Genomic DNA, 14429 nt, shown 5'->3' with positions numbered 1-14429 from the left:
GAACGGAGCGCGGTGGAAGACGAAGCGGAGAGAGACACGGGAGGGAAGAAAGAGAAGAACGAGCGTGGAAAATACATACAGGGAGTGCGAGAGAACCGACAGAGTGACCGAGAGGAAAATAGAAAAGAGTGGGTGGTTACTGGTGCCGGGTCGCGAAACGGGCCGCACGGTGAGGCGGGGAGGGTAGCGAGGATTCGCTTCCGTGTCCCAGTAGCACTAATGACCGCCATCCTCCCCTCCTTCCGTTTACTGCTCCCCACTACCGCGCCCTTGCACTCTCACCCCTCCATGGTGCGCTCCCCACTTCTTCTCAGCGCCACCGTTGTTTCCCCGCCGTCTCCCCTCCACCCGCTGCACGTACATCCAGGATGACTCGAGTTACGTCATAGCGCCTAGAGCGTGCGCCTTCCCCCCAAACCCCTCCGTGCTTCGCTCCACGCTGCTCTAACTCGTTCGCGCTCTCCCTCCCCCTCGAATGGATCTCTCTCCTTCCACCAAACCGTCGTACTCCCCGACCGTCACGATCAACCCCTCCACCTTATCCGCGTTGAGAATCCAGCAGCGCGGAGCGTATACACACGCTGCGAGTACGCTATATATCTTTCCACTATAGCGGCCAGCACTTGGCGAAACCGTGGGGGACCCGGCAGTCTCCTCTGGTACACCGAGCTGTGTGTTACCGTTCCTCGCTTGTTGTATCACGTTCTCGCCGTAATCAGCGTCGACGCGCGTCCGATCTGACAGACCTGTAGTCGCGGCGGCACGTCGTCGTCTACACACGCGCGCACCCTGTATACATATATATATATATACACACACATTAAACTTACGTATATGTGTATATATACGTAGAGGCAGAGAAAGAGAGGGAGAGATATACACAGGTGACCCAGCAACATACACGCACACGCGAACGTATACGAAGTCCGTGCACATATCATCCGCCGGCACACGCACCTTTGCGCGCACACGGACCACCGACCGACAGAAGATCGTAAAGGAAGGATATAAGAAGGAAAACTCCGACGCGGGTGTTCGAGCAGTGCGAAGACCAAGGCAATCGCTTGTCACGTTTAATCGGACACGCGCGATCGCGGCTCTTAAGTGAAAAAGGATACGGGACGCACTGGAGAGATACACGGTGTGGCCAGGTGCAAACGGTCCTTCCGGTTAGTCGTCCGTACCTCGGCCTTCATCATCGAGGAGTAACACGTGCAGGTGTGTATCCGAACGCGCGCACGTGTACGACGTACGCTCGTCACGCTACATACCCGTGCATACATACGTATCACACTGTGTGCACGTACGTGTGTTTGTGTGCTTGGCTGATTTAGGCGATCGGAGCAGGGGAAGAATCTAGCACGACACAGACAGGTAGGCATAGGCGAGTTCCTTGCAACGTGAGATTTCTCTGCTGAGAAATCGAAGGAACCGAGTTTCAAATTGAAGTTTCAGACGGTTAGGCCCAAATATTTTCGATTTGTGTACGATCATGTATAATGTATCGCGTCGTGGAAGTTCGAAAGTGTTTGTTGTTCCTTCAATGTCGGTTTCCAATTTGTGAGCCAAATTTGCGGTGGTGTCTCGCTGTTTTTTGTAAAGCTTGGACGTTTGAGGATAACCAACCGTGGCGAGTGAGTGTGCCTCTTTAAAGACGTGAGTTGCACGCTTCTCCCGCGAGTACACGTTGAAAGAGATCGTTGCGTAAGCATTGGGGGTGAACACGTAGTGAAACCGGAAGCGGTCGTTCGAGGCCGCTTCGAGCTCCAGAACCAGGGATTGTTCGAGGAAAACCTAGTGAAAATGTAATTAGTGTGGATAAACGACGAATCGAGTTTGATTACACATAGTGGATCTCATGGTTCCGTTGTTCTTTTGTTTTGGACGCATTGTCATGGATCAGAACGAAATTTTGGATCAGATGGAATTTTGTTTTGTCTATTTCAGACGCAATTTATAATAGTTTTGTTTTCGTGTTTTGATCGATTTATTCCATGTAAGCCATAGATTATTTGGTTCCCATTTTTTTCATTCATCTTCGTTAGACGGTCGCGTGAAATTTATGTGATTAGAAGTCGGAAAAAGCATGTTCTAAATACTATCAAACTGCAAAATACAAATTGGTAACTCGCATATTTTCAATAAAGCGATTTGTCTAATGATGTCTTGAACTATGCATATGATACGCACATATAGCTGACATGATGTTTGAATACTTTTCCATGCACACGTGACAATTGGAATATTTTTAAAATTTTATTCACAATAAAATTATTCAGTTTTCATATTGTCAAAATGCAAATTAGTGTATCATTGTCATTTAATAGGAATTGAAGTAGGGGAAGTTGATGTTTCATCTCATAGAATACAATTCCAAGTTGTCTATACTTGTTCGTCGAACACATTCGCTGCTATTCAAAGTCTACTCGAATTCTTTGTATTCTCGTTTCCTCAGAAATGTTTCTATCTTAGATAACAATATCTTTTGCAACGCGCTGTTCAGTGCTTTGCTTGCTTCCCTACGTTATTTCATGATCATACACAAAAACCAAAATGCAGCAGTTGTGTCGTTATAACAATGAAATAATTGAATCAGCGATCCATATGCGCCAGTAGCAGTAAATACGTAGAAAAATTCCACTGTCTGGAGATTTAAGTAAGTACTTGATGAAAATCATATAAAATATTAGGGAGATCTGTCAAGAACGATTATTTATCTACGAAACCATTCAGCGTTAGAGGGCAATAAAAGCAAGGGGGATTTCCCATCCTCGTACACGCCTCGCCCTTTCACATTAAACGGTTCGTAAATATTGACTTACAGTCGAGTAGGCGTGAAGATCGGTTCGTCATTTGTGCTCCACGAGTGGCTTCGTTGACAGCTGTAATTTGTATCGTCTGCAGTTTACATTGTTCGCGAGTAAACCGTTTCTCGGTGCCAGCATAACCGTACAGCCTTAAATCAATGTATGCCACGTAACGTTATTGATAAAAGGGGTACGTACGTATGTATCACGTTGCACGACAGTTATATATGCATGAGCCCGTGTTTTTCTCTTTTTCGTACATATATCTCCGATCCGTGAAACACAGAATGGATAGTTTAAGAGTTTGTGTATTAGGAAATAAATATCTTCGATCAAACGTGCACTTTGATACCATTACGCTGCATCACATCTTTACTGAGGCCGTTTGTCAATTTGACACAATTCTCTGATTATGAATCTTATAACGCCTGAGGATGGATTCCCCACAAATCCGTAGGGATCTAAATCTATTTAAAAATCCTCTCTAAATTATATTACGTTAAACAAAAACAAAATTCTATTTATGCTATAACCTTCTACTATAACCTTTTTATTCGCAAATTCGCTTTACCACAACTCCTATACCCCAGAAACAAATGGTTTCAAAATACCCACTTAGTAGAACCCTTCTCCACCGACTTACGAAACAATCGGCAACGGAGCGGATCCTCAGATGAACCTAGCACAATGCGCGCGGCTAAGTATCGTAATCATCCATCACCGGATTCAAGCCAAACTCGTTGGCTTTCAACGCTAATTGTGTTATCGTTGATCTCATCCCTCGACGACCATTTATTAGTACGCGACCGTGTCTCAGAACTCAAGCAGAATCCTGCTTCTCGTTTAAGAACATTTCGTGGTCGTGTTTACGACGCGAAATTTGGCATAGGAGCTAAACGACAACGATTCAGCGTGGACTACGCTGCGACAGGTGTTGTAACTGGCCCAGATTCCGGTTCGTTTACCAATAGACAGTCTCGCTTAAATATATCAGCAGCTGCGCGGTCGATTTCGCAACGGTAGGGTCCGCGGAATCCTTGCGAATCGATATCGCGATCGGTCAAATCGATAGCCGAATCGAGCCAAGCCAGCACAGCCAGCCCCCGTTGCGAAACGGAAAGGAAAGTCGATCTACGTTTGCATCTTTCGGCAGCAGAATGCAATCTACCGACATGGATCTGCGGCCGTGGACCGCCAATTAAGTTTGCAAAACGCCTCGCGTGTATTCTGCCATTTTCTTTGATTGCGTTTGTGAAAGGACCAGGAAGTTTGTCCGTAGGATTTTTTTGTGAAAGGACTCCGCAGAGGTCCAAGAGTCGAATTTACCGTTCGTGTTAATTATTCATCCTTTGGGATTTGTGGCTGAATGCTTTTACGGTGCATCTCGCGTGTTATCTCCGTTGCTAGTTTCCGCAGCTACGCGCTTAACGAAGCGTGTAATTCGAAACTGAAACAATGAGCGATGAAAATTGTTGATACTTGACGCTTGGGTTAGGGTTGTTCTTACGAGTATTGTGACGAAGGTCCACAAATGTCAGCAGCGTTCTTTTCGAATAAGACATTGATAGGTCGCGAAAAGTTCAATGTCTTTGGCTGGATCTTTTGTAGTCCTGATGCTGGTTTTATTTAGGATAGTGGATATGTCATGAATATATCGTTTGAGTGAATTGTTTTGGGTTTTACAAGTGGCGAAATCCAGGTCTTCAGGGACGATGCGTAAGTAAAGCGAATCTGTAATTCTTTCTCTGTTTAAGAAGTTTTATGCAGATCTAAGGAAGTAGTAATTGAACGACCACGAAAACCAAGAGTGTATAAAGGACGATTTGTTGTTTCCCACTGATCGTTAAAAGATACCATCAATTGAATCTTATTAACAAATAATTCAATACATCGCCGTTTTCTGGTATACGTTCTAACAATTAAAATAATCTTAGTTGAATTACATAGAAAGTGGGGAAATGCGTTAAAATGTCTTGAATGTTCAAGAATAATGTAATGAACAAACGTTTTCCTCGCCTTAATAGTAATGTGTACGTGGTGTAGAATTTCTAGTAATATCAGTAATTTTTTCAATTATAAATGCTGGATATTTCTTTCTGTCCTTTTCTGTAGATGTTTGGTCCGTAGGGACGAAGAAATGGCGGAAGATTGTTCCTTGAAAATGCAGAATTCTTCTCGGGGCATTAGTAACCGTGGCAACCACTTAATTTCCGTAATTTTCTGTTTATTACTCGCTGAGTTATTACGTTATCAGGGCAGGAATACGGCACGCTATTTTTGACACGTCCACGTGCAGCATTTAAATGCTTGCCTTGTTTTGGAAGCTCGGTCGTTTCAAGCACTCTGATCATGATGCTATGTTGTAAAAGATAGTATGAAATTTGATTAAATTGAAGTAGATATATATATATATATATACATACGTTTAAAAGTGGTGTGCGTATAATTTATGTAACGTGTAATGATCAAGATAACGATAACGATGATGGTAATTTTGTAAGAGACAGATTAATTAAGTTAAAAATTATGGATCATCAGAAGAGATTAAATTTATCAAAAAATACGTGCTCGAGTACCTTTTTATAAATTTATAGATATCCATTATTTGGACATATAGGAATAAAAATTCGTCAATTATTAATATACATAAATATCTTTCTCCGTAGAATTAATTATCGATAAATATCAATTAACATTCAATATCACTGATAAAGCGAGCGATTTAGTAACTAACATTCCCATATAATCATAAATATCGTCATGTAAATATCATAAGATTCATATAAATATGTATAAAATGTATTGAATAAGAATTTTTACCTCTTAATACTCCACAACGAAAAAAATCCAAAATTGAAAAAATAAATTCCCATGAAAATCAATTAGAGGTTTCAAACATCTCGTGAATCATAGCGGACGCACAATGCCGCGAAATTAATTAATAACCACTAGCAATTAATTACCTGTACCGAATAAAACAGAAGAAAGTTGGCGGCGGTTGGTGGGTCTCGAACAAAAGGGAGGCGTCGCGACGTCGTCGTTAATCGTCTTCGGGATAATTACGCGATTCAACCATTGGATTTTTGCGCGGAAACGCCGCGCTGCCCGAAAGCTCGTTGTTGCCGCAGCGTGATTTCAATTCGCCGCCGAGCCTCTTTGCTCTTCTATATTTTTTTATTTCTCTTTCTCTCTCTCTTTCTCTCTCTCTCTCTCTCTCTCTCTATGTCTGTCTATCGCCACGAGCTGCAGCTTTTGTACGGTTCTCGCTGCCTGATTTTTGCATACCAAAAGCCACGGAATGTCGCTGCGCAAACGTTTGAACCCGCCTCGACCAATTACGTTCCGTGAATTACATCGCGACGCATCGCTTCCAGAAATGTCGTTTTTGATTTTCGCGACGATGTCTCGTGATTCTGAAACGAATCCATCAGCCATGTTACACAGGTTAGCGTTTTAGAGTTTTAGAAGCTTTAGCTTCTGCGTGTAATCGCAGACGAATTGTTCGATAAGAGGATTTTGTGATAAATGAGAGATCTATTTTTCTTCTCTTAAATGCTCCTGAGCGCATTTAGTTGCGGCTTTTTCTGAAAATCAGTGCCTTCCTATGTCCTCTTTCATAAACTGCTGCGTTAAGAATTTTAATGTTCCAGCATGTTACTTTTAGATAATTGGTGATTGCGAAGAAATCGACGACGAAATGACATTTAAGCGTAGCAAGGCCAAACGTGTTTAATTTCAAAGCTAATTGCGTAGATAGGTGACAAGTGGTATCAAAATGACTTTGAAATCGGTTCTCTCATTATCAGCATAATTACTGACAAAGCCTTTCGTGTTTCCTTAATATTACAACTCACTTTCAGTTACTTCCCTCATCTTCACTTAAAGATGCAACAAAATTCTATGTTTTTCTCCCGATTTCATTGCATTCGTGATGATTTATTACACAAGTTGTGCATGAAATATTAACTGCACGATACACGGAAATATACATATATATCAGAATATTATTCAGAAATAGAAATAAATTACGAACATTCGTAAATTACGCAAAAACCATAAACGTAACGCAAAAAAACAAAATTTAGCATAAAACTTGCTACTTCTATATTTAATTCACGTACGTGTACCCTGACGAAGATACTCGAATTTTTATGATTCAGTGCCACTTTTGTTTCAACAAGCAAACAAACATTTAAAATAGCATAAAATTAAAATAAAAAGATTGCAAATATTAATGTACCTATCAAACGAATAGTATACAATTATTAATCTACGCTTACTAACGTAAAAGATATTATCAAATGAATACACTAAGAAAAATGACAAAATTCTTAATGTATTAAGAATCTTCACAATAAAATAGAAACGTAAAACTCAGATATATGAACATCAATTCTTTCACATAATATTTTCCTATCAAACTGGAAAAATTGTTTAATGATATAAAGAAGATACAATTGGATAGTAAATGATCGAAAGGAGGAAAGAACTTCAGGCTTTAGATCTATGATTTCTTTACTGAGGTTCTTGATAAGCTAACAGTAGTCGTCATTTGTACAGCAACTGTTTCTCCTTCGAGCAAGGATGACACGCGTCGAAAAGCAACAAACACATTTAACGCTTGTTGCGTCTTCAACCATGCACAGGTTACGTAATATTACAGATATTACTGATACATTATCGCAGCGTCATTACTGCGTTGCTCTTAAACTTGGTCGTCAGTAAATCGAATACCATCTGCGTCATCTAACGCGTTGCTCTTCTGTCGCGATAATTATGAACCGTGTGATAATCAACAAGAAAGTTGCTGCATAAAAACTGCTTTGTGTTAGCAATTGCCTGACATTTTATAATACTTGTTATCTCTCGTAATGCGTCATTGCCAGGTAATTAACGGTTCGAGCTTTGATTCGAGGTCGTACTTTGATAAATCTATTTGCAATATACGATCTGCGATATTAAGGGGATTTTGATATATCTAAACTCCATCTTTCACGTTTTTAATTTAACGAGATTTTTTCATTTGTAAATTTTCGATTTGTGTTTGGGGTAATATTTAAAAGTTTGCTAAAATCAACGTTGTATTCGTTCGTATTCCTAATTCATTTAAGTATGAATTTTTTATTAAATTTGTGTTTGGAATAATATTTAACGCTTTGGTAGAATCGACAATTAATTTATTAGAATTTATGGGCTCGATAATTGAGAAGTTGTGCATATTGAAGCTTTTATTAGTTTACTAGTTAACGTTGTAGGACAGAATAGTTTAGAAAATTCTATGTGACAGATTGTGAGGTTCTTTTCTAGGTATTATAAAGATTGATAAAATCCATGTGTAAAGGTAGATGACATAAAAATGATGTAAGCAGGAAATCAATCAGTATCGTTTCCTTATCAGTTATCGAAATATACAGCGAAACAAGTTATCAGATACAAGTAAATCGTTGAACAATATTTCAATTATGAATGATGAAATTGTAATTGTAATTGAGTGCAATGGAAAATAACATAGGGAGGAAAATAAAAGCTTCTTTTAATCACACTATAATCAATAGCATAACTGAATTACAGTTCTGTGTTTCAAAAAACCTAATACCACAAAGCAGAAACTTTTTCAATATTCTTCGCCGATATTATTATTATTATTATTATAAGAACAAACATTTATATTTATCTAAAAAAATATTTCAAAATCCAAACTGATATTGCACAAACCCTCCCTTAATAATTTCTAAATAAATTTAAATAGCTCTTCAAATATCTAAATACTAAGTCTGTCATTTAAATTCTAATTGAATAACTAAATATTTTAAATACGAATTAAATTTCACTTATTGTTAGAAAATAACATCGTTCATAGACAGAAGTCAGTAGCATGCTTTTCGTTACTAAACTATTCTAACAATAAATGCCAACATGTACTATAGAATCTATTTTTGTTAGTATATTTTATTTCCAAAATTCGAATAATCATCTGTATTTGTATTTATAAAGAACATAAAATGAAAAAGAGAAAGCGAAAAGACGTATCTTTGCAGATCACGCGTTTCTCTTCTCACGGTCGCGGGCAGATCCAATTTCGCAATCCTGTTATTTCGGATATTATTATCGTTGAGGAAACAGTCGCAAAAGTCGTGCAACGGAGGTGCTGCGATTAACACGTTCCACCTAAAATTTGCACGCGTTCCTCTAACGTTTTTCCCTTAGAACCGAGATAATAATAGCCATTAGTGGCGTTAATTATCGGGCTTATCGCGAAATTTATCTCTTCAAGGTTGCCCACATCGGTGTGCATTACCGGAATAGGTATTATCATAAGTGACCTGCACTACACTTTACCCCTCGTCTCGCTCGTTTGTGAATCAGGATAGCAACTAATCGCTCGTTCTTTTCCCAGTCAACGTCCTAATTTACGCATACTTGTCTTCAAACACGTTTGACATCCATTTGACACTGACTTGATCCATAAAGTTTGTTTTGACGAGTGGAGAAAAATGATGTTGCAAATAATTTCCCAAATTGGTTATTACCAAGGTGATGCATAAGCTCGTACGATTTTTAAATATACTCCTTTGTATTATTTCGTCGAACAACTAAAGTTATTTGATTTATACGAGGAAAAATATGATATTTTCTTCGTCGCTCCTGCTTTGAAGTTCTGCCTCCAGTAGTGAAGCAGAAGTATACGATTTTTCAATTTTTCCATATTCCTTTCTGAGCAAACAACGGTGAAATACAATGAATTAATCGAACGAGATATACGACACCAAGAAACCAAGACCGACATGGCATTAACATATAAAACGAATAACTTTATTCGCTCTAAAAAATAGTAGAAGGAAATATATGAAGAAAATGCACGAGCTTATGGATCATCCCAGTATCTTTACCATTTTACCAAATAAATTATGCAACGCAATTGCATCAATTTTTATATGTAAATTGAAAGTTTCGCAATTCTACTGCAGCTATTTTATGTAACAAGCAAAATCAATTCACCGACAAAAAAGCGATAAATACTCTTAAAAGTGAAAATTTCATCCTCTGGTGTATAATTTCGCAAGATAATAAATAATCCACTTCAATTTGTCTGGACGGTGTTCGTTAAATAAATAACGCTACCATTAATACGTCTCTGACATTTTTCGAAAAGTTGATCTCCGGTTTGCTCAATTACAGAGCGCGGTGCGCTGTATTTTTCACCATGAATTCGTAATGCTTCCCCATTCGTCCGACAACGATAGCTCTCCGCGCGTTCAAGTACGCGGCAATGGATCGAAAACACCTCGTTTCCTATAATTGCACGGCAAACAGTGGTTAATTACCTCCTCGACTGGCTTTTAAAACATGGTTACATAATGCAAACGTGCCGGAGAGTTCGGTACCGTTATTCGTTCGGCCATCACTCGTGCAATCTCATATTTTCGATGAAAGAGCAGGGAAGAAAAATACGAGTATGTAAATAGCAAAGAGCGTATCCATCAGAGAAATCAGTCTGCTGCATTATTCCGAATAAATCTTCAATTACATTTCTTTCATTGTCGCTGTTAGGATCGTTTTTATTGTTCGAGGCTCTTCAACGCAGATAATTTCAACTCGTACAAATATTGTAATTAAATTTACCGAGAATATCTGCTAGCATTGATAATTACTACGTATAATCACAGATTGGAGTCGAGTGATTTATCACAGAGATATCAATGTTGAATTTATTTCACGTTTGATTTGGCGTGTTTGATTTTCGGCTGTTGGATTTTTCTGGGCTGCATGTGTTATTCGAACGTCCTGCTATTTCGGTATACTCGATTTCGTGATAAAAAAAATGATAATTGTTTACTAAGATAATTCATTTTGTCATTTCATTATACCCTTGACGTAAGTTTCTTTTAATTGGAATATGACGTCTGTTCATTGTTTGCAATATTCTCGCGTAACTGCTTCATGCAACAACGAATCACTCGGTTAATGTATTAAAACAGGTAATTCCTGAAGTTGACTGAAGACATGTTAATGAGTTGCTCAAACGCGTCGGGGAATAATTGGAAAGAATACTTCCAAGCAACTGGTTAAAGACCAATTAACAGTCGATAACAGAGAATATTATGTACACATAACGTGTATTATAGGTGTATAAAAAACGAAGAACGCTAATTGTTCACCTGTTCAAGGCTCGAAAATTTCCTGTCTAGACTCTGTGGCGGTAAACTTTCCATGCACAAACAATGAACTTTATCTGGTATCTGGTTGAATCTCTTGTTCCACTAAAAGCAATTTAAAGATGCAAAAGTACATGAATACACTGACAAGTATTAGAATATTTACAGAAAAGCAATTAGTCCGAGAAGATATTTAGAAGCTGTGGAAACTTTCAGTATTCTTATTTCGTTTGAAGGATCTCGTGAATTATAAACGATTAATATCTCACCTTGTATATATGTACGTTTTATAGCCGATGAGTTTTCATGTGATAATATTTCGCGTTCTTAGATCCCACATGACACATTTAGAATTTTCCGAATTTCTTCTCTACTTTATTTAAAATCTTTTCGACGAGGCTTTCTAAGCTTTAAATCAAAGAATTCAGCACGCGAATGTCTAACTCTCAATTGATTTTTTCCCTCTAATGGTAGCAAATAACTTTTGCAAATCTTCGTTGCGTGTTCTATATCAATCTTACTTAGGTTTTATCTCATTGATTGCGAGCCAATTAGAGTCGATCTGTAACTGGTATGGCTGATCACTTCGTCGTATTGGTAATATGTTCAGAAATCTACAAATATGTGATTAAAAAATAAAGAAGTATTCTATGTTACACGTATTACATTATTTAAACACTATTAAATTATACGTACATCTATCGATTATTAGATATTGATACACACAACGCTTTACGATCGATATTTATTAAATTACCACGAAAGTAAAAGTTATTGAAGTCTGATAGACTCCACCCTTACGAGTTAATAATCGGTGCAGAAATTGTCAAAAGTTAACCAGCGACTAATAAAAGGAATATCTAATGTACGGAAAATGGGGAGAAGAGAAGAGAGGAAGGAATCACGGACAACGTGGAAAGTGGAGCAATAGTGGAGAGTTTCCGGGACGCGCGCGGAGTGGTTCACGCGATAATCGATCGCCGGTCTAATCGATTCGATACACCCACGCCCGTTCCAATCAGTGGTCGCACGACTTACACAAGACCGCAGCGATTGGTCGATGCACGCCGGTGCGCTTCGTTTTCGTTTCGGCATCATCCATCGCGTTTTCCGGCAAGCCATAATTTTTGGCCACGATCACACTGATATCCGCGCGAATTTATAGCCTATACATATTTTGCATCGGTCGCGTGCACCATATGCTCCACGTTTCCCTTTCCGCTATCCGATTTTTTGGAAATTTCCGAAGCCTGTTCTTTATTAGCATAATGTGCACTTTCTCGTTCTTTAACGATTAAGCGTTTGCAATAAAACTCGAACTGTTGGATCGCACATACTATGCTTTATGATTTATCGTTGTGTCCATCCGATTCAAAGGGGTACGAGACAAATGAATCGCATTTTTATATTGCGGAATCACAAAGTACACGACAATTTGGAAACGCTTCGTTGCACAATTATAATTATAAAATAAACGATAATTCATATAATTATACAATTGTAGCGTAAACGCTATATTTCTAAACTGTTTTAGCTGTATGATGGTTTCGGTGACCATTGGGTTGGCAACTAAGTGATTGCGGATTTTGCCATTAAATGGTAATGACAAAATCCGCAGTCATTTAGTTGCCACCCAATAGTTCTTCGTTATTCGTTGGAACCTTTCGCGAATCTCAAATTACATTTTAAATGGTTTACACGTCGGTAATATTATTACACCGTTAACGTATCACACCTCTAAACTATTGTGTTCTCTTATTTGTACGTGATAATTTCCAGCTCGAAAGTCGAACAAAGAAAAGAATTGGCGTTCACAGGGATAACGGAACGAACAGTAGATATACGATAATAGGTCGATACAACGCGGTAATAGCGGTATTAATGAGCGATAGCAGGAAAAAGGTAACGGTACCGATAACACACGGTGACAGATGCAGCTGGTGTAATTTGAGGCTGGAATGACACACGATTATTAATTACACGCGTGTCACAGGATCGTGAATTTTCATGTCGATTCGACACTTTAACGGGACTCGTATTTGACTGAATTGGATTGGGAATATTGCAAGTATCTTGCCGGAAACCGGATAGGGCAACTGACACGATGATCGACAAGATGACTTCTATTAGAAGGATGAATTGTGCGTTCATGAAGAATTGTGGTGATAATATGCGATATAGATTTTTAAGAATTTATATTATTTACTGAGAAGTATATAAAATAGTTCGATCAGTACAGATTTTAGAATCTCTACTTTCAGTGTGAAATTTAATTTCATACGTCTTTGTAGAAATATTTAATGAGTTTCATTCATTCTTCTATAATGAATAATGTGCTATATTTGTAATACACGTACGTAGTTGTTTGTAGATGAAACATGTACAGGGAAAACATTATATTACAACAGGTGGAAGATACGTTAATCGAACACCTTTACTAAATGGAGAAAGAAAGCTTTCGTTCATACTGATTACGATACAGCGATAATCATTAATTGTGATGAAACTTTTGTTTCTTAGATATTTTTATTTGCGAACCAGTGTACCTATTATCGTTTGAAAGAATACTGATCCTAGATTCAACGCCGATTAAATTTCCTCTATCCTCTTACTGAATACTCTAACTATTGAATACTCCTAAAATTCCATACACTTGTTTTTAAACATTCTATGTATCTATTAGCGAAGAATAAATTAGACTTAATTTAGCAGCTTATAATAAAGCAGCTTATAGAAAAAGTAGATAACGATGATAATCAAGAAAGTTGCTTATTTTAAAAGATAAATATCTTGCGAGAGAAATCGTATTTCTGTCATACTTTATCTTCTACAGCATTTTTAGATTACGGCAAAAGCGCAACAATTACATTAAAGAATTGACTAGAACTACGTTCAACGAATACCATTCCCAAAACTTACAGCTATCCTATAGTCACCAAACTCTCAACAAATTAATAAAACAAAAGATAAAAAACCGTTAATCTGATGTTAATAATACAAAAGTGCTTCCCACGTCTAAGTTCTACTCTAAATTGTATTAATCTTCGATATTTTCCAAATAACCGTAAGATCAATTGACATCAGTATCAAATCTACGACCAAACTTGCTTCAATCGTCGACAAACAATCGAGTAGCTAAATTACTCGCCTCTTATACCAGAAACACTGACAATCGATCGTTCAAAAGAATCTAATACACGAAGAGTTGCTTTCAACCGCATCATCGATCCTCAGGCAGCGTCGCCGTTATTGAAGCCATACTTCTTCGCTGCGCCTCATGCTAATGAGGTTAGTATATCATAACGTCTAGAGAACGAGTGCAGGTCGCAGATAAGTCCTTTATTTATACAAGGAATTAGTATGGCCTCCGTGTGCGCGCGAGCGTACACGACCGCAACACGCGGATAATGCGCTATTATTCAATGGAGTTGCACGTATGTGTGTGCTTGCTGGCAATAAATTGCAT

At 38.3% G+C, this 14429-nt stretch overlaps 1 protein-coding gene across 3 annotated transcripts in view; it reads left to right on the top strand.

Annotated features, from left to right (window-relative positions):
- The first annotated feature begins 625 nt into the window (after positions 1 to 625).
- LOC122566160 (protein Tob1-like) overlaps positions 626 to 14429 on the top strand; it is a 117392-nt gene continuing 103588 nt past the window's right edge. The window contains exon 1 of one of the 3 annotated variants that reach the window (XM_043723001.1): positions 626 to 1218. The gene's annotated coding sequence lies outside the window, so the exon portion shown is untranslated. Of the gene's footprint in view, positions 1219 to 1262; positions 1375 to 14429 lie in introns of those variants that run through there. The other 2 variants (XM_043723003.1, XM_043723002.1) reach the window with 2 other exon arrangements.

Source organism: Bombus pyrosoma, linkage group LG3 (genome assembly GCF_014825855.1).
Source record: "Bombus pyrosoma isolate SC7728 linkage group LG3, ASM1482585v1, whole genome shotgun sequence".
Classification (NCBI taxonomy): domain Eukaryota; kingdom Metazoa; phylum Arthropoda; class Insecta; order Hymenoptera; family Apidae; genus Bombus; species Bombus pyrosoma.
The sequence above is the reverse complement of the archived record's forward strand: the minus strand, read 5'-3'. Positions and strand labels throughout refer to the sequence as shown.